Source organism: Capra hircus, chromosome 10, assembly GCF_001704415.2.
Source record: "Capra hircus breed San Clemente chromosome 10, ASM170441v1, whole genome shotgun sequence".
Taxonomy (NCBI): domain Eukaryota; kingdom Metazoa; phylum Chordata; class Mammalia; order Artiodactyla; family Bovidae; genus Capra; species Capra hircus.
This window is the reverse complement of record NC_030817.1, coordinates 56,037,657-56,059,065: the sequence shown is the minus strand read 5'-3', so window position 1 is coordinate 56,059,065 and position 21,409 is coordinate 56,037,657.

The window sequence follows — 21,409 nt, the reverse complement described above, 5'->3', positions numbered from 1 at the left end:
AGCCCATACCAGCTTGTGAAAGGTGACTGATAAGTTTTCTGGAATTTGCAAGTCAGTAGTTAAATATTGCCATGAGTAAAGAGGAAATTATATAAACTTATAATGAACACATTTTATTGAAAACAAAATGTAATAAATACTAAAATTTTGCTACTTCCTTATTGTTTTATGGCACTTTATCATCTGTGTTCTTGCAGTTACTCACATGTACTGCATTTATCTGGTGTTAACTTCATGGCAAATTATGTCCTAATGCATGAGAACAGAAGAACTCTTGTAGTCTGTGGAATCAGAGAGATTTGGGCTCAAATCCTGGCCCATTAATGACCAGAAATGGTTTCTTTTTTTCCACTTTATTTTCCAGTCTCTGAAACAGGCTAGTGAGCAATAGCACCTCCGTCACAGGGTTATTGTGAAAATTAACTGATATAATTACAAGCCAGCTGACCCCGAGAGGACAGGTGTGCTTCCCTTTACCCACCTCCACTCCCCCCCACCACCGGGATTCTGTACAGGACAAGGAGGCTGCGCCATCCGCAGGCAGGGCCCCTCAACCCTATGTCACAGCTCCTGTCCTCACAGCTCCTGGCTCCCACCTCTTAGCCCTTCAGTCTCCAGTAGCAACACTCCACATCACCCCTCCTTGGGTGCTGCATTTGCCGCCATATTCTGCCCACACTTCAGAAAAATATTTTTTTGGTTATACGCCATGGCAGGCATGGTTATACACCACGGCATACACCAGGACCTTAGTTCCCCTACCAGGGATTGAACCTGTGCCCCCCTGCATTGGAAGGCAAAGTTTTAACCACCAGACCACCAGGGAAGTCCTTCTGTCCACAAACAGTCCTGCTTTGTAAACAGCCCCGTTCTTCAACTCTCCTCAAATTAACCTGACGTGAGTGTCCAACCTACTTCCTGCAGGGCCTGAGGGAGAAACTGAGCACAGCACCTGGCACCTAGTAGGTGCCTCATGAATGGAGCAGAAAACTCTGTTCCTTGTTAAAGGGAGACCTGGGCATATTAATCCAACACTCCCTGATGCCACATTGTACTTATCTGCACTGACAGAGGAGTCACTGGACCTCCAGGGAAGTTCTGGTACTTATCACATGCTATTTGACTTTTTTTTTTTTTTTTTATGAAGCACCTGTTGTGTGGCAGTCACTGAGGTCTCTGGGGATTAACCTCTTGCCTGTTGGTTTCAGCAGGGAAGGGGCTTGCTGGTATTTCCTCTCTCATGACACCTACAGGCAAATTCACTAGTCAGAGCTCTCACCCAGGACCAAGCAGTAAGTCATTATTGGGAAAAGTGGGTTCCACTCACTGTGTGTTCTCTGGGGAGGACACACACACAGGGGTAGGTGGCCCTGTCAAAATGGGCCTTTTTCTGGCCCAAACCTAGGTGTGAAGCTGTATGCCAAAGACTTAGGGAATTCCCTAAGGGAGAGCCCTGGATGGGGGTGGAGGCTGGGTTCTAGTGCTGTTTACCTGCTGCCTTTCTGCGGGGGGACAGTGATGGTCTTGGGTTCTTCCTCTGTAAACAGATGCTTGGTGGATTAGTTTTCTGAGGCTGCGGCAACAAAGGACCACAAACGGAGTGGCTTATCAACAGGAATTTATTCTCTCACAGTTTGAGAGGCCAGAAGTCCCAAGTCAAGTTGTCAGCAGAACATCTGAGCTGGTTCCTTATCAGTCAGATTTGCCATGCATAGTATGTTGTTAAAACTAGACTCTTACCCATCAATTTTGGATTGTTACTCAGTTATACTTCTGAATTCCTGCTGACGCAGCTAAAGTCAATTGTGAAATACTTAAAGATCTAAATAAAACAAGATAGACTTTCAGTTAATCAGCATGCTGATTAAAAAGAAAAAAGCTGTCAGTAGGGTCATGCTCCCTCTTAAGTTTCTCTGGAGGATCCTTCCTTGTTCTTCTGACTCCTGGTGACCCCTGGTGTTTCTTGGCTCATGGGAGCATCACTCCAATCACTGCATCTGTCTGCACTTAGCCTTCTTGCCTCTCTGTGTCCTCTCTCCTTCTTTTAAGGACACCAGCCATTGGATTCGGGGTCCATCCAAATCCATTACGATCTCATCTTGAGTTTTAATCACTTACATTCCGAAGACCTCATTTCCAAATAAGGTGACATTCTGAGGTTCATCGTGGGCATGAGTTTTGGGGGGTACTATTGAACCTGCTAGAGTTGTATTATAGGGTTTCAGTAGTTCTTACCAGTTTCAGCTCTTTGGAAGTTGTTGGGTATGTGGGATTCCCTAGTCGGGTACCTCTCCTTGGCTGGGACTCCTCTGCAAAAGACTGGGCGAGGCAGGATGCCCTCTGAGCTCTGTGGAGAAGAACCAAGAATTATTGGTGGGACGAATTACCAACAAGCAGCATGACTACCACTCCACACCAGATCACATTCCCCTCTTCTTTTCTCTACTGTCACAACTTGGCCCTTCTACCCCCCTCTCCCTCCCCATTCCCTTCCCCATTCTTCCTACTGGCCCTTATTGGAGTCTGTCTTTGTGCAAGGCACCGAGCTAGGCACATCCATCATTTCTCTTCCTCCCAGTGGTGCAATGAAACTTGGAGCACTACCATCCCCACATAAGTTATAAACCTGGGCACGTGGACAGCTATGACGTGGCAGACCCAGAATCTGCCCACAGGTCTGACTGATCCGAATATCGTGCTCTTTAGCAGCAGGGAAACAGGACTCAGCTCTGGCTTTACTTGGATGACACTTGTGTTCAAGGTGACATTATGAAACTGGCAAATTAATTTATGGAACTTCCCTCTGAGTTGCTGTTCTCATCTTTTCTTTTCTCCCTGTGCTCCCAAGCCCCATGGTGGTGTCTAGGACCCCAGGGTCTGCTCTGGCCCCTTCACTTACTTAGGTCCCTCCCTCCTACCCAGGTAGCAATGTCTGATGGACCTCACCCCCAACCCTCCAAGGGTCTCTACATTTTCATTAGCATGTGGGCCTCTGTGTGTGGAAAGCCATTTTCTTTGCTCACTTTTCCTACCTTGTCCCTAATTCCTTCTAAAGGCATAGCGGGCCCTGCCTATTTGACCAGGATAGACATTCCTGCTACACTTTTATAGCTTTTATCATAATAGTATGTGGTCTAAACGTTTATTACACAGTAGTTCTTTTTGGGGGTTTCCCTGGTGGCTCAGTGGTAAAGAATCCACCTGCCAGTGCAGAAGACATGGGTCCCATCCCTGGGTTGGGAAGATCCCCTGGAGAAGGAAATGGCAACCCACGTTCTGGAGAATCCTATGGGCAGAGGGGGAGGAAAGGCAGGCTATGGTCCATGGGGTTGCAAAGAGTTGGACACATCTGAGCACAGCACAGCTCTTCTTTGAGCCAACACCTTTTTATAAAACTTAAATACATACTATAGCCAACTCCTAAACAATAATACTTATGGAAACAGGGATTTTGTGTGCCTCATAGTTTTTCTAATACTTTAAACAGTTTGCTTTTTTTCCACCCTAATGCCTTCTCCTGTATTCAGTGGTGTGGGAGTCACCGTTTGGTGAGTGATGATGAACTTAGTGGTGGTACCATGTCCTGCTGCCCAACTGATGCGCCCTCCAAGGATGCCAGGTTTTTTCCTGGAGGGTCATATCAGTAAAGATCAAGAGCAAAAGTTTGGGGGTTCATACACTGATGTTACTCTTTTGGAAATCAGTCTGGAGATATATATTATGAGCCTTATAACATTGAACTTTATATTTCTAAAAAATAATTCCTGAGATATAACAATTCCCAAAGAAGTAAAAATTTGATTTCATAACTCCATTTATAATAGCAACCATTTAGACATTGATCTAAGGTTCCAATGATTGGGACAAATAATTTGTGGTGTATCCTTTATGGAACACTATGCAACTATTAAAATGATGCTTACTCTATAAATTAAGTGAAAGAACGAAGACATACACAATTAGATATTAAATGCATAGGATAATCATTACTATGTAAAATAAAATATGCATAAAAGACTTACAAGAGATGTTGCTGAATGTTAGCAAAGGTGTTTAGAGAGCGGGACTATAGATATTTTCCCCTTGATTTTCTACTTAAAAAAAAATAATTTCCAAGTTTTAAAAAGTAAGCTTAAGAAGGGGGGATTAAACCACTGATAAAATATTTTTGTATCTTCTATTTCCACTCTGTGAACAGAGATATTGCCATTTAGTCCAAACTGAAGTCTCCAAAGAGAAAATGAGGCATAACATGGTATGTAAGTGTGTGAATGTGAATGTGTGTGTGTGAGTGTGGATGTGTGTGAATGTATGTGTGAGTGTGTGTGTGTGAGGGTGCAGGGGTAAGTTGTGTGAATGCCTCCCACTACAGATCAACAGGGAGTCCCCAGGGAAGGGAGACCCCGAACCCAATCCCCAAATGTCCCGTCGCAACCTGCACACCATGGCCCTGGCAGTACTTGTAAACACATTGTCCTCTAAGAGCAATGCCCAGCTGACATCTCAAGTTACTTCCCAGGGCCAGGGGAGAGAGTGGAGAGATTCCCCAGGGGTGGGGTGCCTCCTCCTGGATGTCTTCAGACAGTCTCTTTGGCCGTCAAGTTTCTGAAAGGCCAACAAGTACCAGGAGGGCCCCGAGGCAGGCACTGAGTTAGGCAAGTGGGAGCAGAAAACAGGTGTTGAGATGAGAACAGGTGTGAACTAATGAGAACAGAACGACCATAACAACCGAGGAGCTCCTCTTTACTGAGTGCCTATGATGCATACAGTAAATGTGATACCAATTTTATCTCTTTTAACCTTCATAACCACCCTAAGGGAGAGGATTATAGCCCCTACTTTGTGATGAGAAGACAGATTCAGAGAGGTTAAGTAACCTGCGCAAGGTCACACAGTTTGAACTCATATGCAGGTCTGACTCACTCCAACTTTTTCAAAGCTGCTGCCCTGACTCCATGGAAGGGATCTAAAGCTGTTCACCCTCTCCCCTGCTTTACAGGTCTGTTGAAGTGTTGGGTAACTGGGGGTGGTAATGAGTCAAGCAGTGGCTTTTGGGGGATATAAACCGCAAGTGCTGCTTTCACTTGCTTAATTAAGTCAAGTTCATCTTAGCCTTCTACAGGCTGCCAAAACGCTCAGCCTGGAGAGAGCCAGCATCCATGGGAGGTGCTGAGATGCTGACGTGTATGTACGTGATCTCTTATGGCCTCAAAGACCAGCTTACATGTAGTTTATTAAGAAGGCAGTCATGTTGATTACCTTAATATTAATAAGAACTATGGTTAGGATCCCCTCTTTCTCCCTGGCTCCCTCTCATGCATCAGGTTTCAGCCTGCAGCACATAGTTGTGGTTAAATATTTAACCCCTAAAACAGAATAGAAATGATCATGACAGCTACAACCACCACCCTCCCCCACCCCCCCACACACTTTCTGTCTCTCCTTCATGCCATAACAATTTGCTGAAAATGCTGACCTAATCATATCAACCTAATTGCTAGGTTGAAATAATGATCATGATGATGATGATAATAATAATAACAGAATTGCTTTCAAATTGTTTTGAGCAATGTTGCAACATCAAGCTGCCATCCTCATGCCCCAGGAAAGAATTTGCATTTTAGGATTCAGTTCATATCAGGCAAATGACTCCAGGAAGGTAAATGCAGTCTGTAATGAGGTTTTTCTTGCCTAGAGTGAAATCTTACTTTTTTCTGTAAAAGCAGGTAAATGCCAATTTTCTAGGCAGGATTTGGGCCCAAAGTCCAAATTTGCAATTACCAGAGGGTAGATTGTGCAATGAAATCCTGGGCTCTGATTTAAAGTGGCCTCCTTGCATCATAGCTGTGGTTTCAGTGGGGGCCATGACCTGGTGGGTATGTGGCTCCCTGGCTCTCTCTGGCATGGAAATGGTTTGAGTTTCCGTGGCACACCTGTGGAAACCAGAGTTGGGGGGCTTCCTTCCAGCCATGATAGGTAGGCCATAGTCTGAATGTTCCAGGTAATTAAAGACATTAAGGGTGGAGATGAAAACCCCAGTGGTACTTCAACAAAAACTTTCTGAGTGCTGACTGTGTGTGGCTCTAGGTAGTGAAGAAGACTAGGATGTAGCCTCTACTCTGTAGAGTTTATAGCTGTCGTAAAGGAGAAACATGTACACAAATAATTACCTGTGATCCAAAAGTGCTCTAGAAAAGAGATGCTGAAGGAGCCAAGGGTAAGCTGAATCAGTGACAATTGAACTGGTTCTTAAAATATGAAAAGAAGTTAACCAGATGAAGGTCAGGGTGGGGAGGCAGATGTAGGGTATGTAGGGGAAGAAGGCATTTCAGACAGAGGCAACAGAGTTAAATAAAAGTAGGAAGAAATCAAAGGTACGTGAGATTAACATGTGTACACAGCTGTATATAAAACAGATAATCAGGAGAGGGTGGGAGGTATGGAGAGAGTGACATGGAAATATACATTCAGTTCCGTTCAGTCGCTCAGTCGTGTCCGACTCTTTGTGACCCCATGAACCGCAGCACGCCAGGCCTCCCTGTCCATCACCAACTTCCTGGGTCCACCCAAACCCATGTCCACTAAGTCAGTAATGCCATCCAACCATCTCATCCTCTGTTGTCCCCTTCTCCTCCTGCCCTCAATCTTTCCCAGCATCAGGGTCTTTTCAAATGAGTCAGCTCTTCGCATCAGGTGGCCAAAGTATTGGAGTTTCAGCTTCAACATCAGTCCTTCCAATGAACACCCAGGACCCATCTCCTTTAGGATGGACTGGTTGGATCTCCTTGCAGTCCAAGGGACTCTCAAGAGTCTTCTCCAACACCACACTCCAAAAGCATCAATTCTTCTGCGCTCAGCTTTCTTTATAGTCCAACTCTCACATCCATACAGGACTACTGGAAAAACCATAGCCTTGACTAGACAGACCTTTGTTGACAAAGTAGTGTCTCTGCTTTTTAATATGCCGTCTAGGTTGGTCATAACTTTCCTTCCAAGGAGTAAGGGTCTTTTAATTTCCTGGCTGCAATCACCATCTGCAGTGATTTTGGAGCCCAAAAATATCAAGTCAGCCACTGTTTCCACTGTTTCCCCATCTATTTGCCATAAAGTGTTGGGACCAGATGCCATGATCTTAGTTTTCTGAATGTTGAGCTTTAAGCCAACTTTTTCACTCTCCTCTTTCACTTTCATCAGACGCTCTTTAGTTCTTCACTTTCTGCCGTAAGGGTGGTGACATCTGCATCTCTGAGGTTATTGATATTTCTCCCAGCAATCGTGATCCCAGCTTGTGCTTCCTCCAGCCCAGTGTTTCCCATGATGTGCTCTGCATATAAGTTAAATAAGCAGGGTGACAATATACAGCCTTGATGTACTCCTTTTCCTGTTTGAACCAGTCTGTTGTTCCATGTCCAGTTCTAACTGTTGCTTCCTGACCTGCATACAGATTTCTCAAGAGGCAGGTCAGATGGTCTGGTATTCACATCTCTTTCAGAATTTTCCACAGTTTATTGTGATCCACACAGTCAAAGGCTTTGGCATAGTCAATAAAGCAGAAATAGATGTTTTTCTGAAACTCTCTTGCTTTTTTTATGACCCAGCAGATGTTGGCAATTTGCTTTCTGGTTCCTCTGCCTTTTCTAAAACCGGCTTGAACATCTGGAAGTTCACAGTTCACGTATTGCTGAAGCCTGGCTTGGAGAGTTTTGAGTATTACTTTCCTAGTGTGTGAGATGAGTGCAATTGTGTGGTAGTTTGAGTATTCTTTGGCATTGCCTTTCTTTGGGATTGGAATGAAAACTGACCTTTTCCAATACATTACCGTTTGTAAAATAGGTAGCCAATGAGAATTTGCTGTATGACTCAGGGAACTCAACCTGGGGCCTGGAAACAACCTAGAGGGGTTGGATGGGGAGAAAGATGGGAAGGATATTCAAATGAGAGGGGACATGGATAAACCTATGGCTGATTCAGGTTAATGTTTGGTAGAAAACTACACAATACTGTAAAGCAATTATTGTTCAATCAAAAAGAAAAAAAAAAAAAGAAAAAATAGATAACCAACAGGTACCTACTGTATAGCACAGGGAACTATACTCAGTATTTTGTAATAACCTACAAGGGAAAAGAATCTGAAAAAGAAGGGAGATACATATGTATGTATAACTGAATCCCTGTCCTGTACACTTGAAACTAACATGATATTGTAAATCAATTGTAGTTCAATTTTTTTAAAAAAAGGTATTTGAGGAATAATCTCATCCAGCACTTCTGTAACTCTATCTGCTCTAGCTTTCAAGGCTTCCAACTGCATCAGAGCCCCATTCTCTTGGTATATCCCTGTGCTACAGAGATGTTCATGGGGTAGTAATTGTATTTATGTGGCTCTTTGCTATATAATACCTTTTTGTCATTCAGTTACAAAATATTTAAAAATTTCCATGATTATTCTTTATTTGACTCATTAATTATTTAGAAATCTGTTTAGAAATTTTCTTAACACCTGGGTTTTGTGTAGAAATGTTTTGGTTTCTGACATAACTTTATTGCACTGCACAGAGTATGTGGCGCATATATTATCAGTTCTTCAGTGCCGTTTGATATTTCTTTTATGGCCTAGGGTACGTGATTAATTTCCTTAAGTTTTATTCCTTACTTATGAGATGCAAGGGTCATAAATTTGACCCACAGTTCAAATCTTCTACAGCCTTTCTAATATTTTTGTCTGGACCCTTTCTGAGCTAGGCGATTAACATCCATCACTATGATGTGGATTGTCAATATTTCCTTATAATGTCAGTTTTTGCTTTATGTATTTTGAGTCTATGTTACAAGATGAGTATAGGTTCAGGATAGTTATATTTTTGGGGTGAACTGTTCCTTTTATCAGAGAAGGCAATTGCCCCCCACTCCAGTACTCTTGCCTGGAAAATCCCATGGATGGAGGAGCTTGGTGGGCTGCAGTCCATGGGGTCGCTAAGAGTCAGACATGTCTGAGCAACTTCACTTTCACCTTTCACTTTCATGCATTGGAGAAGGAAATGGCAACCCACTCCAGTGTTCTTGCCTGGAGAATCCCAGGGACAGGGGAGCCTGGTGGGCTGCCGTCTATGGGGTCACACAGAGTCAGACACGACTGAAGTGACTCAGCAGCAGTTCCCTTTATCAAGACCTTCTTTATTGCCAAGTTTCTGTCTTCAGGTCTATTTTGTTTCAAATTAATACTGCTAAATCAACTTTCTTTTAGTTAATATTTACTTGGTATATTTTTCCTAATCTTTTGCTTTCAACTTTCTTCATATGTATATTTTGTGAATAGCTTTAGCTAGATTCCAGTGCCTAAAACATGGTAATTATTTCTCGAATGAGTGAATGAAAAAAAAAGTAAATCCAAACTGAAAATGTGTCCTTTAGCAGATAAGTTTAATCTGTTTGTATTTGTTGTTATTACTGATACATTTAACTAACCTCTATCACTTTTTGTTTTCTAGTTACTTGTGTCTTTTTCCTTTTTTGCTGTCTACTGGATAGATTAAATATCTTTTCCTTTTTTTTCTAGCTTCAAAGTGATTCTTTCACTCCTTAACTGAACAATGGCACAATCACTTTTCATCTTTGTGTTACCAAGAAGAAAACAGAGTACAACTATATATCAACTGTCTTCTGATGGGCACCGTGTTAGACATTTTCTATGTACTTTGATCAGCACAGAACTCCTCTAAGCTCAATATGAGTATCCCCATTTTGCACACAGGAAAATGGAGACTCAGAGAATTAAGTCACTCGTCCAAGGCCCCACAGCCAGAGACCAGCAGATCTGGGACTGGAACCCATTCTGGGTGACCCTGAAGGCTATGCACATCCCCCTGCAGGCAACACTGCTGGCAAAGGCTAACCTCTTGCTGAAGGGCGATTATCATGGTCTTTCTCAGTCCTCACAGTTGTATTCTGATCAGCAGACCTCGTTATCGGTGTCCCAGTGATAATTCAGAAATGGAAATAAATAAACACAGGCCTGGGTACAAGTTCTAAGCAAGAGAAAGTCAAAAGCTGAGATGTGAGCAGAGCTCTTAAAACCCTCCAAAATGAAATCTTCCAAAAGCTGAATTACTCCTGTCAATATTTTTTTTTAAACAATATCTCAGAGTTGACAACTTCCTCTGTTTGGGAAAGTTCTCTCTTTTCCAGGGCTTCCCTGGTGGCTCAGATGGTAAAGAATCTGCAATGTGGGAGGCCTGGGTTGGGAAGATCCCCTGGAGAAGGGAATGGCAACTCACTTCAGTATTCTTGCCTGGCGAATCCTAAGGACAGAGGAGCCCAGCAGGGTATAGTCCATAAGGTTGCAAAGAGTCAGACATGACTGGGTGTCTAACACTTTCTCTTTTCCTAGTGGATAGCTGTCCACAGCCAGAGCCCCTTAATAATAAACAGACACAAAGAACTGTCCTTCTTCCCACTATCTGTAAACACTGGTCTTTGAGTATTTGTTCTTTCTTCAAATACTTATTTCCTCCCTCTAGGAAGAAGGGCCACGAAGTCAGTGTTGTAGGAACGTTGGGACAGAAGCTTCTGAGGCAGTACTGCATGCAGTAAGCTTTCGATGAGGTCACCCATGGAGGAGGTAGGAGCCATGAATCAGATTACCCACAATCCCCCCGGCTCCCAGCCTTCCCATTGCAGTATACAATGCCCAGTGGAATGATAATCTTGGTGTTGAATGTCCCACTGATTTTGCAGGGGTACAGGTGCATCTTTGTCTGAAGGACTGGCAGTGCCTTTTCAAGATGAGAGTGTGAAAGAATGTGACCAAATTCCTGTAATACCACTGAGGGACAACAGGCATGTCCAGCAACAGCACTGGAGCGGGTGGTTCCCGAGAGGGCAGCCCAGGGCTGGCCATGGGGCCTTACTGGGCTCTGCCTGGGATTTCATCTCCAGTGGAGGCACATGACGAAGATTGGCTTTTGAGAGGCATTTTTCAAAGTGCAAACCACCTGAATCAGTATTGCCGAGGTGGGGGAAGGAGAGCAAGTGTGCTTTTTAAAATGCTAATATGGGGCCCCAGCCAAGACTTACTGGGTCAGAATCCTATTAGATTCTGCATCGGGGGACCCCAGGAATCTGCATTTTCAATAAATGGTCCAGGTGATTTTGGTACTGAGTCTAGATTGTTCTTCAAGGGCTCTCTGTAGGTGTCCAAAGCTTCTGGTGGGGTTGCCAAACTGGTGGGAGCAGGCTCGTGGGAAGTGGGCAAGAGTCCTGAGCCCCACTTTGCTTTTGGTTTGCTGTGTGTCCTTGACCAACTCACTTCATCGCCCTGGGCTTCAATTCCTTGCCTGTTAAATAAGAGCCTACAGAGCTTTTAAATTGGGGGACCAGGTGGGAACTAAGAACTCGGGTCTCCATTTTGACATAGGAATTTGAAGCGAGGGCAGGACTTCTGTCATTTACTTGCGGAGTTGTGTGCAACTCTTTCTGAACCCATGGACTGTAGCCCGCCAGGCTCCTCTGTCCATAGCATTCTCCAGGGGATCTTCCTGACCCAGGGACCAAACGCAAGTCTTCTGCACGGGCAGGCAGATTCCTTACCACTGAGCCCCCTGGGAAGAACGGAGAGCAGGACTTCTGAAAGGGGACCATACTTATGGCTAACTTTTATTGTGGGCTTACTGTGTTCCAGGCACTGTTGGAGAGACTGATGTATATGAGCTCATTTTCTTTTCCCCACAGCCCAAAGAGGTAGGTATGTTCCTATTCCCATTTTACAGATAAAAGAATTGAGGCAAAGAAACATTAAAGACATGGAGGAGGCAGAACTGAGTTCCAAACTCGGTCAGACTCCAGAACCCTTGTCCTTAACAACAGAGTTATACCATTCTCAGCCACGAGTGTCCTGCTGGCAATCAGAAATACCGGACACAGTTAAGAGGCCTGATCATCGGGCAAACGTGGCAGTTGTCTAAACAGAGGCGACAGGTGCAAAGCCAGAGAAGCATGGAAAGAGCATCAATAAACATCTGTGACTAATCAACCAAAGGGGACACAGCCTTACCACTTCTACAGGATTGTAAATGTGACTCAGATGGTGGGAATTTATAGCATCATGACAGGTGAGAGGGGGATCTGAAGGGGGAATCAAGGCCCATTCTAGAGACCCTCTCCCCACCACCATCTGCCCAGAACACTGTGGGGTAACAGCTTCAACTACACCCTTTTCTTCACAGAGGTCCGAGGGCACAGATTGGTCCCAGCTTGTTCCAAAGACACATCAGGAAGTTATAAAATGACCATGAAGCCCCGCCTCCTTCACCAGAAGGGACTTGGCTAGCGGGTAACACCAGTGCCTGATGTAGCAGCAGGCAGAGACTAAGCCAGAATTTGATCGTGGGTAAAGCAAGTCCCTGAGGAAGCTTGGCTACAGGGAGCACCGTTTCCTGCTGCTGGATGAGTGAGGGGCTGCATTCTCCATGGGAGTGAAGGACCTCACCAGGGACAGATGCCATCCCGGGACTTTCTCATCCTTGCAGCTCTCCCTGGGGAGGGAGGGATGCCTTGCATGGAACCCAGGGATCTTTGGGAGTCAGACCAACCTACTTTCCCAACCCCACGCTCAGCCTCTGCATTCCAGCCACATCTATGCCCTTTTACACCTTGGTATCTTTCCTCTGACTAATTAAAAAAAAATTAGCATACTTTTTCTTACTCCAGCAGTCTGAATGCGCTTTATCCTTCAAGACCTGTCTCAACTCCTGAGAAGCCTTCCAAGACTGCAACACTCCCCCTCAGATTTCCTCTCTCCTCAGAGCTCTCATCATAGCGGTGGCAGACCACTAGCACACACTTGTCCTTTGGCATTGCTAAGAGTTTTTCATGTGTCCTATCCATGAACACCAAGCTTCTCCAAAGAGAAAGGTCTGTATCACACTCAGAGAGAAGCGCTTGGTCAGAGACAAAATTTTGTCATCCCAATGCCTGGTGAATGCTCAGGAGACGTGGTTCAATCAGTGAACAGCTGATTCAAGAAGGGGGTCCAAATTTCTGTAAAAATGGGGCTGTATTTTATGGGGACCTTTGGACTTTATTCTGGGAATAGGGAAGGACAGACACCGGAAGAGACTGGCCAGATGCCACGTGTGCAGTTCTCAGAGAAGTACCAGATGTGGGTGCCTCTAGGCTGCCCATGGCCACTTGCTCTCTTGGGTCCCCAGTCCTCAACTCACCATCTTCCTGTCTGTCTGTGAGCCCCGGTCTCTCCCTTTGTTCCAGTTCTGGAAACTGCTCCATCTCTTCTAGGAAGGCTGTCTTGCTGAAATGGGATGGGGAAGACAATGTGAGCTTTCCCAAAGTCAAACAGCCTTCCCCTCCCTGGCATTTCAGATTAACTGGCAGAGTGAATTTGGGAAAGCCCAGAAAGGGCCAAGTTTTGCCTCTTAGCCCCATTAGAGCAGCTGACACCCTAAACCCTTCATTAGAATCTCCTGGGCCATTCTGGACGTACTGAATTGGAATCCTCAGGGCAGTGGCCAGGAACCTCTGTTTTTCTATTTTTCACAAGTACTTTGAGCATTTTTTTTTCTTTAAATAACTGTCAGACAAGTTAGAAAAACCGCTGTTAGAGTTTAGCTGCCAAACAGGTAAATAAACTTCTGTGAGCTCATTATGTGAAAGTGCTATGTATTAATCATCTACATAGTGAACACTTATTGAGCACTTAGGGCCTTGGCACACTTTTAAGCCATTTACATGTATTAATTCATTTGTTCTCTTTAACAACCCTGTGAGGCAGGCACTGTTATTACCTTCACTTAACAGATGAGGAAATTGAGGCACAGAGAAGTGAAGTAAGTTACCCAGGGTCACTCAGCTGGAAAGCAGAGAGCCAGGATTAAAATCTAAGCAGTCTGTGCCCGGAGTTTATACTCTTAACCTATGACACACAGAAGATTAGCATTATTAGAGCAGAGGCATGCTACTACATGCTGCAGACAGTGAGTAAACATTCATGGAAAAGAGAAATTGGAAGCAGACCTAATGGAATGTTTGATTTATTAGCCTTCTCACTCAGAGACTGCCAGGTCCCAACATCAATAACTTGTTCACTTTTACAGCATCCGCAGGGAGAAGCTCTGGAGCCAGCAGCGCTCTTTCGGTTCTGCATTTGAGGAAACCAAGCCAAGGAGGTTCAATAGGCAGACTTCAGCATGGAGACCGACCTCCATCCAACTGATGAATGGGAGTCTACCATCTAACTCTCTGCAGCCACAGACCCAGCTATGGGTCCCTTTCCTATTACACCATTGATTTAAGGCCACAGGGAACTAGTGCAATAAATCATTTATGAAAATATGTAAATCAGATAACCAATAGGATGTCAGGCTAAAGCTGGCTTCTGTTGCCATGACACCTCACTCTCACAGGCTTGGTCGGTGGCATCAGGTTAACTGGACTTCACTGCTCTGGACCTTAGGACAGTATTCCTGCCCACCTCCTCTCATGTTCCCTGGTGAATCCAGATGAATTCTAGAATGTGTTCCAGCTGCTGCTAGCTGGAGGGAATCACATCCGACTTAGGAAAATATTGAGATTGGGACAGGACAATCTCAGCTCCACGAAAGCCCACAACTCCATTGTCTGGGCAGAGACTGTGGGCCCTCTGCTCCTTCTCTGGGTTGTTGAGAGAATGCCTGAGTGGAAGTGAGAGATGGAGAGGATGTGGAGGAGGAATGAGCTCCCAGCAGGGTTGGCTCCTCTGTTGGGCCATGTACCTGGGGCTACTCTGGTCACGGGCAAGAAGCAGGATATAAGTCTCTCCTAACTCCCCTGAGATCTCTGGGGCAGGGGTGGGGGAGAGGGAAGATGGTCTCACCAGTGAGACCTGGCCTACCGTTGTATACCAGGCCCCATCCTATAATTCAGTGCAGCAGACAGCTGCCTCTGGGATGTGACTGAACAGAATAAATTGAATAGACTCCTCATGGCACCTCGGCTGTCTCTGTGCCTTATCAGTCACCACTATGACCATTCAGCCCTCCCTGAGGAGGCCCCTTCAAAATGTATCTTTAGATCTGAGAGGGAAGCCCTTGGTGGTGGTAAAGCCAGGAGTACACCTCAGCCCCTGTGTTAGGCATCTGGGATGGAGCAGATGTGGGCGCTCCGAAGGGGACCTGGAGAAGAGAGCTGCAGGGATATAGGAAGGAAGCGGGGGAAGAAGAAGTGAAGAAGCAGAGTGAGAACTTCACAGCTGTGTCCCTATACTGCCCCGATCTTTCCAGCAGAACACTGGTTTACAACTCTGGCTGCACATCAGAATGAAGTGGGACATGTACCCTAGACAGCCTCTTCCCACCAAAGCCCTGGGAAGATTCTGACTTCAGTGGTCTGGGACAGACCTAGCATCAGTATTCTTTATGGTTCCCCAGGGGGTTCAGATGTAAGCCAGGGCTGGCCCTGCCCCACCACCCTGAGGGTGTTTGTAGGCCTCACATGCAGGCTGCTGGATCATTTACTCCTAGGCTAAATGTGGGCCCAGCTTCAGTCTGTGGGAAAAAGCAGTTTGTTTTTAAAAAATCCCTCCACATGGGAGAATTTGCATCCCTAAAGTTCTGTGAATCTAGCCTATGAGCTCTGTGAGGTAGGGACCACACCTGCCTTGTTTTCTTGGGACCTCAGCATCTCTTTAGGAACAGCTTTTTAGGGGGTTTTCCTGGTGGTCCAGTCGTTAAGAATCTGACCTCCAATGCAGGGGATTCAGGTTTGATCCCTGGTTGGGGAACTAAGATCCTCCATACTGTGAGGCAACTAAGCCCAAGTGCCACAACTGCTGAGCCCTCATGCTCCAGAGCCCTCATGCCACAACTAGAAAAGCCCGGGCAATGCAAGGAAAGATTCCACACGTCACAACAAAGATCATGCACGCTGTATCAATATCTGACAAAGCCAAATAAATGTTGGGAAAAAAAAAAAGAATGGCTGTTTGGTATCAGAGTTTTCCTCAAACTCTGTTTTCCTGAAATCTTTTGAGTTGGGGAAGCTCATTGCTGCAAATGATCCTTAACTTCCTCAATAGAAAAATGGGTTTAGCAACAGTGAAGTTAACCTCACTGTGTTGTGAATATTGAGTGGGGTTGGTATAGGAAAGAGCTTGGGAAAGCCTGATTCAAATGCAAATTCTTTTACTGCCCCCTTGCTCTGACAAATGAGCTATTCATCCTTTACAAACCTTTTCAAATATCACTGTTCTGTGAATTCTTCAGAATATTAACCACACACTGTACACAGAATATATGTGCCTATATAAGGCACATATCACTCTGTATTCAGCATTGATGTTAGTTAGTGCCTCTTGAGCTCTTCCTCTGCCAGGCTCTGGGCAAAAGATTCACTGCAATGATGTATTTTTCATTTCCGGCAAGAAAATTGGAGCTCCTGAAGGGCAGAGGCCATACGGTGAATTAATCAATCTTGCACAATTCCTAGAAGGGTTTTGCTTCTGGGAAATTTTTAGCAACTAAGATTATGTGTTTCTCAGGCTTGAGTAACTGTTGGGATTTATAGAAAAAGTGGGATTTTGGAGTTGGGAGAAGAGAGAGCAAAGGGGATGGTGAGTGGGGGCAGATGGCTTTAGGATGCAGGCAAGGGATGGAGGAGAAGGTGACTTCTCCACATAAGGTCTCCTGAACAGTCTGGCTGCTTTGGAAGGAAGACATCATTGGTGGAGGGCCAAGGCTATGAATCTCCAAGAACTTATGAGAAGATTGAAGAAGAGCCAGTTAAGCATGGTGGAAAAGTTAACAAAAGACAACCCTGAACTGGATCCATCTGAAGGGTCACAGTTTTCTGCATCCTTGAGATCCCAAAGGGATGCAGTGAAATCAGTATCTCAGAATCATGAAACTGGAAGGCATCGGCTTTAACTGGAAGAAACAATAAGTATCTTATTGTGTAGGGTAGCAGCAACAGAGTTTAATTGATTATAAGCCTTTGATGAGAACTTTTGATGCAATAGGCTTTCCAGCAAAACCAGTGTCAACACTGACAAAGACAGTTCCAAAGTGCATTCCTCAGACATGAGCTCTGTAAGATGTTAATAGGAATTATGGGGACTTCCCTGGTGGTCCAGTGTCTAAGACTCTGTGCTCCCAATGCAGAGGACCCAGGTTCAATTCCTGGTCAGGGAACTAGATCCCATAGGCTGCAACTAAGACTTTGCAGGCCACAACTAAAGATACTGCAAGCCACAACTAAGACCCAGCACAGCCAAATAAACGAATAAAAATAAATAAATAAGGAAGTATTTTTTTAAAAATAGGAATTATGTCAAATAGGGACTCTTATGGTCAGTCAGTTTGGGAAATACTGGGTTATACATGTTTAAACCCAAGTTTCCCTCTTTTTTCTTTTTTAAATTCCAGCTTGTCTCAGAATCTCTAAACTGGGACTCTACCTTGTGAATCTCCAAGAGGCATATGTAATATTTTCCCAATTAGTTCTAGCACAGAACTTCTTGTCTCTTCCCTTTCCTGTAGCACAATTCATAGCAATAGTGTTCCACAGAACAGATTTTGGGACATGCTGTTATAAGCTAAGCTCACTTGTACAAAAGGCAGCTATAAAAAATTCTAGACAGAACATCAATGAATCAAATTCAATTCAAAAATTTCTCCAGGAAAAAGTAGTGCTATGATTCTAGATATATAAAGATATTTAATATTAGAAATTAAAGGTAATTCCTAATATTAAGAGGTAAATTTTTAAAATATGATAATCTCAATAGGTAATGAACATATATCTGAGAAATTTCTATATCCCATCTTTATTTAAAAGACTAAAGACGCATGTAAGAATTAAAGGTTTTAAAATTTAAAAAATAAAAATCTAAAAAAAAAAAAAAGAAAGAAAAATAGTGCCTTAATGGGATAGAAATAATCCATAGTAAATTAAGAAAGATTATTGATTTTCCTGATATTATTTAACATGGCTCTTTAAGCTATACAATGATTCACAAAACAAAATTATACATATGAAGGAGAAGATAAAATTATCATTATTTGCAGATGGTATAGTTGTCTTCCTAGGAAAAAGAGGGAATCAACTGATAACGCATTAGAATCATTCAGAGAGTAAGAGATGTAGGATAAATTTTCCAAATCAATTCAAATTAGGAGCATGTAGAGAAAAAAGATGCCAATTTCCAATAAAAAATTTAAAATGTTAAAAAAATAAACCTCAAAAAGAATATGTAGGACCCATCTGAAGAAAACCTTTTCACTTTATTGAAAGATATTAAAAAAGATCTGACTAAATACAATATTTATGGATAGAAAATCTGAATATTGTAAAAATGCCGATTTTACCCAATCAATTTATAAGTGCAATAAACTTGCAATACAAGAAATTATGGCTTATTTGTTTATCACAATGAATCTAAAACTTATCAAGAAAAAGGGTTGAGAATAATTTTTAAAATCTATTTTTAAAAAACATCTTTTGGCTACACTGCGTGGCATGTGGATTAGTTTCCTGTCCAAGGACTGAACTGGTACCCTTTGCATTGGAAGCAGAGTCTTAATCACTGGACTGCCAGGGAAGTCCTGAGAATAATTTTTTAAAGGTTGAAATAAAAGTGATGATGGAGAATTCAAGCCATCAAGGATTAAAGTCTCTTACAGAATAACAATAATTTAGTGAGTGTAATTTGCTCAGTCGTGTCCGACTCTTTGTGACCCCATGGAATATTCCATGGAATTCTCCAGGCCAGAATTTGGAGTGGGTAGCCTTTCTCTTCTCCAGGAGATCTTCCCAATCCAGGGATTGGACCCAGGTCTCTGGTGGATTCTTTACCAGCTGAGCTACCAGAGAAGTCCAAGAATAGTGGCTGCTGCTGCTGCTGCTAAGTTGCTTCAGTCGTGTCCGACTCTGTGCAGCCCCATAGACGGCATCCCACCAGGCTCCCCCATCCCTGGGATTCTCCAGGCAAGAACACTGGAGTGGGTTGCCATTTCCTCCTCCAATGCATGAAAGTGAAAAGTGAAAGTGAAGTCGCTCAGTCGTGTCCGACTCTTAGCGACACCATGGACTGTAGCCTATCAGGCTCCTCCATCCATGGGATTTTCCAGGCAAGAGTACTGGAGTGGGGTGCCATTGCCTTCTTCAAAAGAATACTGGAGTGGGTAGCCTATCCCTTCTCCAGTGGATCTTCCTGATCCAGAAATTGAACTGGGGTCTCCTGCATTGCAGGTGGATTCTTTACCAACTGAGCTATCAGGGAAGAACCTTATAATAATGTAAGCACTGTGGTATTAGGGAAGAATTGGCAGGCACAGCAATGAAACAAGATAACCTTGAACCAGACCCTAGAATGTATGTGTATCATACACATGTATGATACATCCATGCATGCATATACACATATATATTAAGACAAAGAACTGGAAGGAAATATATCAAAGAGTTAATGGAGGTTTGACTGGGTGGTTGGATTATGGGTTTTGACTTTCTTCTTCATATATTTTTTAACCTTTCAAATTTTCTGTGATGGACATGTGTTCATGATCTAATCATAAAACAACAAACCTGTGTGTGTGTGTGCACACGTGTGAACATAGGTGTATGCTTAAAGACTGCACACTCCTCAGTATGGAAATCCCCTGGGGAAAAGGTCCTTTTTGCTGCCATTCCAGTCTCTGCCCCTCCGGTGTGAGCTGCTTTGAGTGAGGAGGGAGTGGGAAGGAGGGCTGGGGTGAGGGTGACCAGGGCCTCTGGAGAGAGGGAAGGGTGCAGAGCAGAGCAGGGGTGGTTGGGATGAAATCTGCCAGCTTCACAGTTTTGCCCTAAAGTAGGAATTACAAAGTCAAGAAAACAACAGAAAGATGTTTTTCTTGGCAGAGGTGCTTTGCTTTGAGGTTATAACACTGCCTTGAGAGTTGTAATAAGTGATGGTGAGTGGAGAAAGAGATCCCGACTTGATCTGCAAAAATTGCACCTTGGGATTTCAATAAGGTTCCAACTGGCAAGATTTAGTGGGATGTTTGTGGAAAAGTTGTCCTTAAACCTGGGGTGGGTGCTCTGGAGTTGCTGTAAGTACCCATGGGCATCTGGGCTCTCTGACTGAAGAATTGCTCCAAAAAGCCATGCATAGGGATGGAGAGAGATTATAGAGACCTTTGTTACTATGGCAACTGCTCAGAGGACCACCCTCCATCTGCCTAGGGAGTGGTATGTGGTGCTGAAGTAGGGCTGTGGAAGCAGATGGGTCTGCATTCAAGTCCTGCCTTGGATAAGGCAGGGTGGGCGATCACGTTCCTTATCCTCTGCTGGCTGTGATGTCTCCCTTATTTCTGTCTAGTCACCCTTATTTCTTCTTACCCCCGCCCCCTAGCCCCAACTGGAGCTTTCTGAAACGCTAGTTAGGAGTTCAGATTTGGCTGAGAGGGAAAGGAAGGAGGAAAATGAAAAGCATGGGTAGTATTTGAGCAATAATTCCCTCTGTGACCCCAAACAAACTTTGTTAAAGGCTGTAATTTCTGAAACAGCAGCCCTGGAGGTGGTGGCCGGGCAGTCACTTGGTGGCTGGGCAGTCATTTGAGGTGGGGGTAGGTAAGAAGGGAACACTCAGGACAGCTTCAGGGCCATGGAACGCTGGTCATGGGACTGTCCTTGGGTTAGAGAATCACAATTTTTACAACTGGAGGAGGGGGCACTCAGTCTAACAGGGAGAGATGAGGAACTCAATAATTAGCACTGAGTTAACATAGATTCTAAAATGAGGTCCCAGCACAGGGTTCTTTGCAGTGTGACTTTGGTCTGGGAAAAGTCAGATAAAGGCTCTATCATTGGTATGAGGCTTCCCCTTTCTTTCTCACAGTTGCTCTGGGCTAGAAAACGCTGGAGGAAACATGATTTGTATCTTCCTTGGTTTTAATTTTCTTTTGAAATACAATTTCAGGAAAATGTCTAAGTCAAAATGGCTTTGTAGGACAACCCTTTCAGAATTCTGTTTTCAAATGCTGAGGAAAGAAAGCCTAGATATAAGTTCAGTTCAGTTCAGTCGCTCAGTCGTGTCTGACTCTTTGCAACCCCATGAATCACAGCACGCCAGGCCTCCCTGTCCATCACCAACTTCCTGGGTCCACCTAAACCCATGCCCATCGAGTCAGTGATGCCATCCAACCATCTCATCCTCTGTTGTCCCCTTCTCCCCCTGCCCTCAATCTTTCCCAGCATCAGGGTTTTTTCAAACGAGTCAGCTCTTCACATCAGGTGGCCAAAGTATTGGAGTTTCAGCTTCAATATCAGTCCTTCCAATGAATACCCAGGACTGATCTCCTTTAGGATGGACTGGTTGGATCTCCTTGCAGTCCAAGGGACTCTAGATATAAGGGAAAACCCCACAATTCACAGGAACATTTAACAT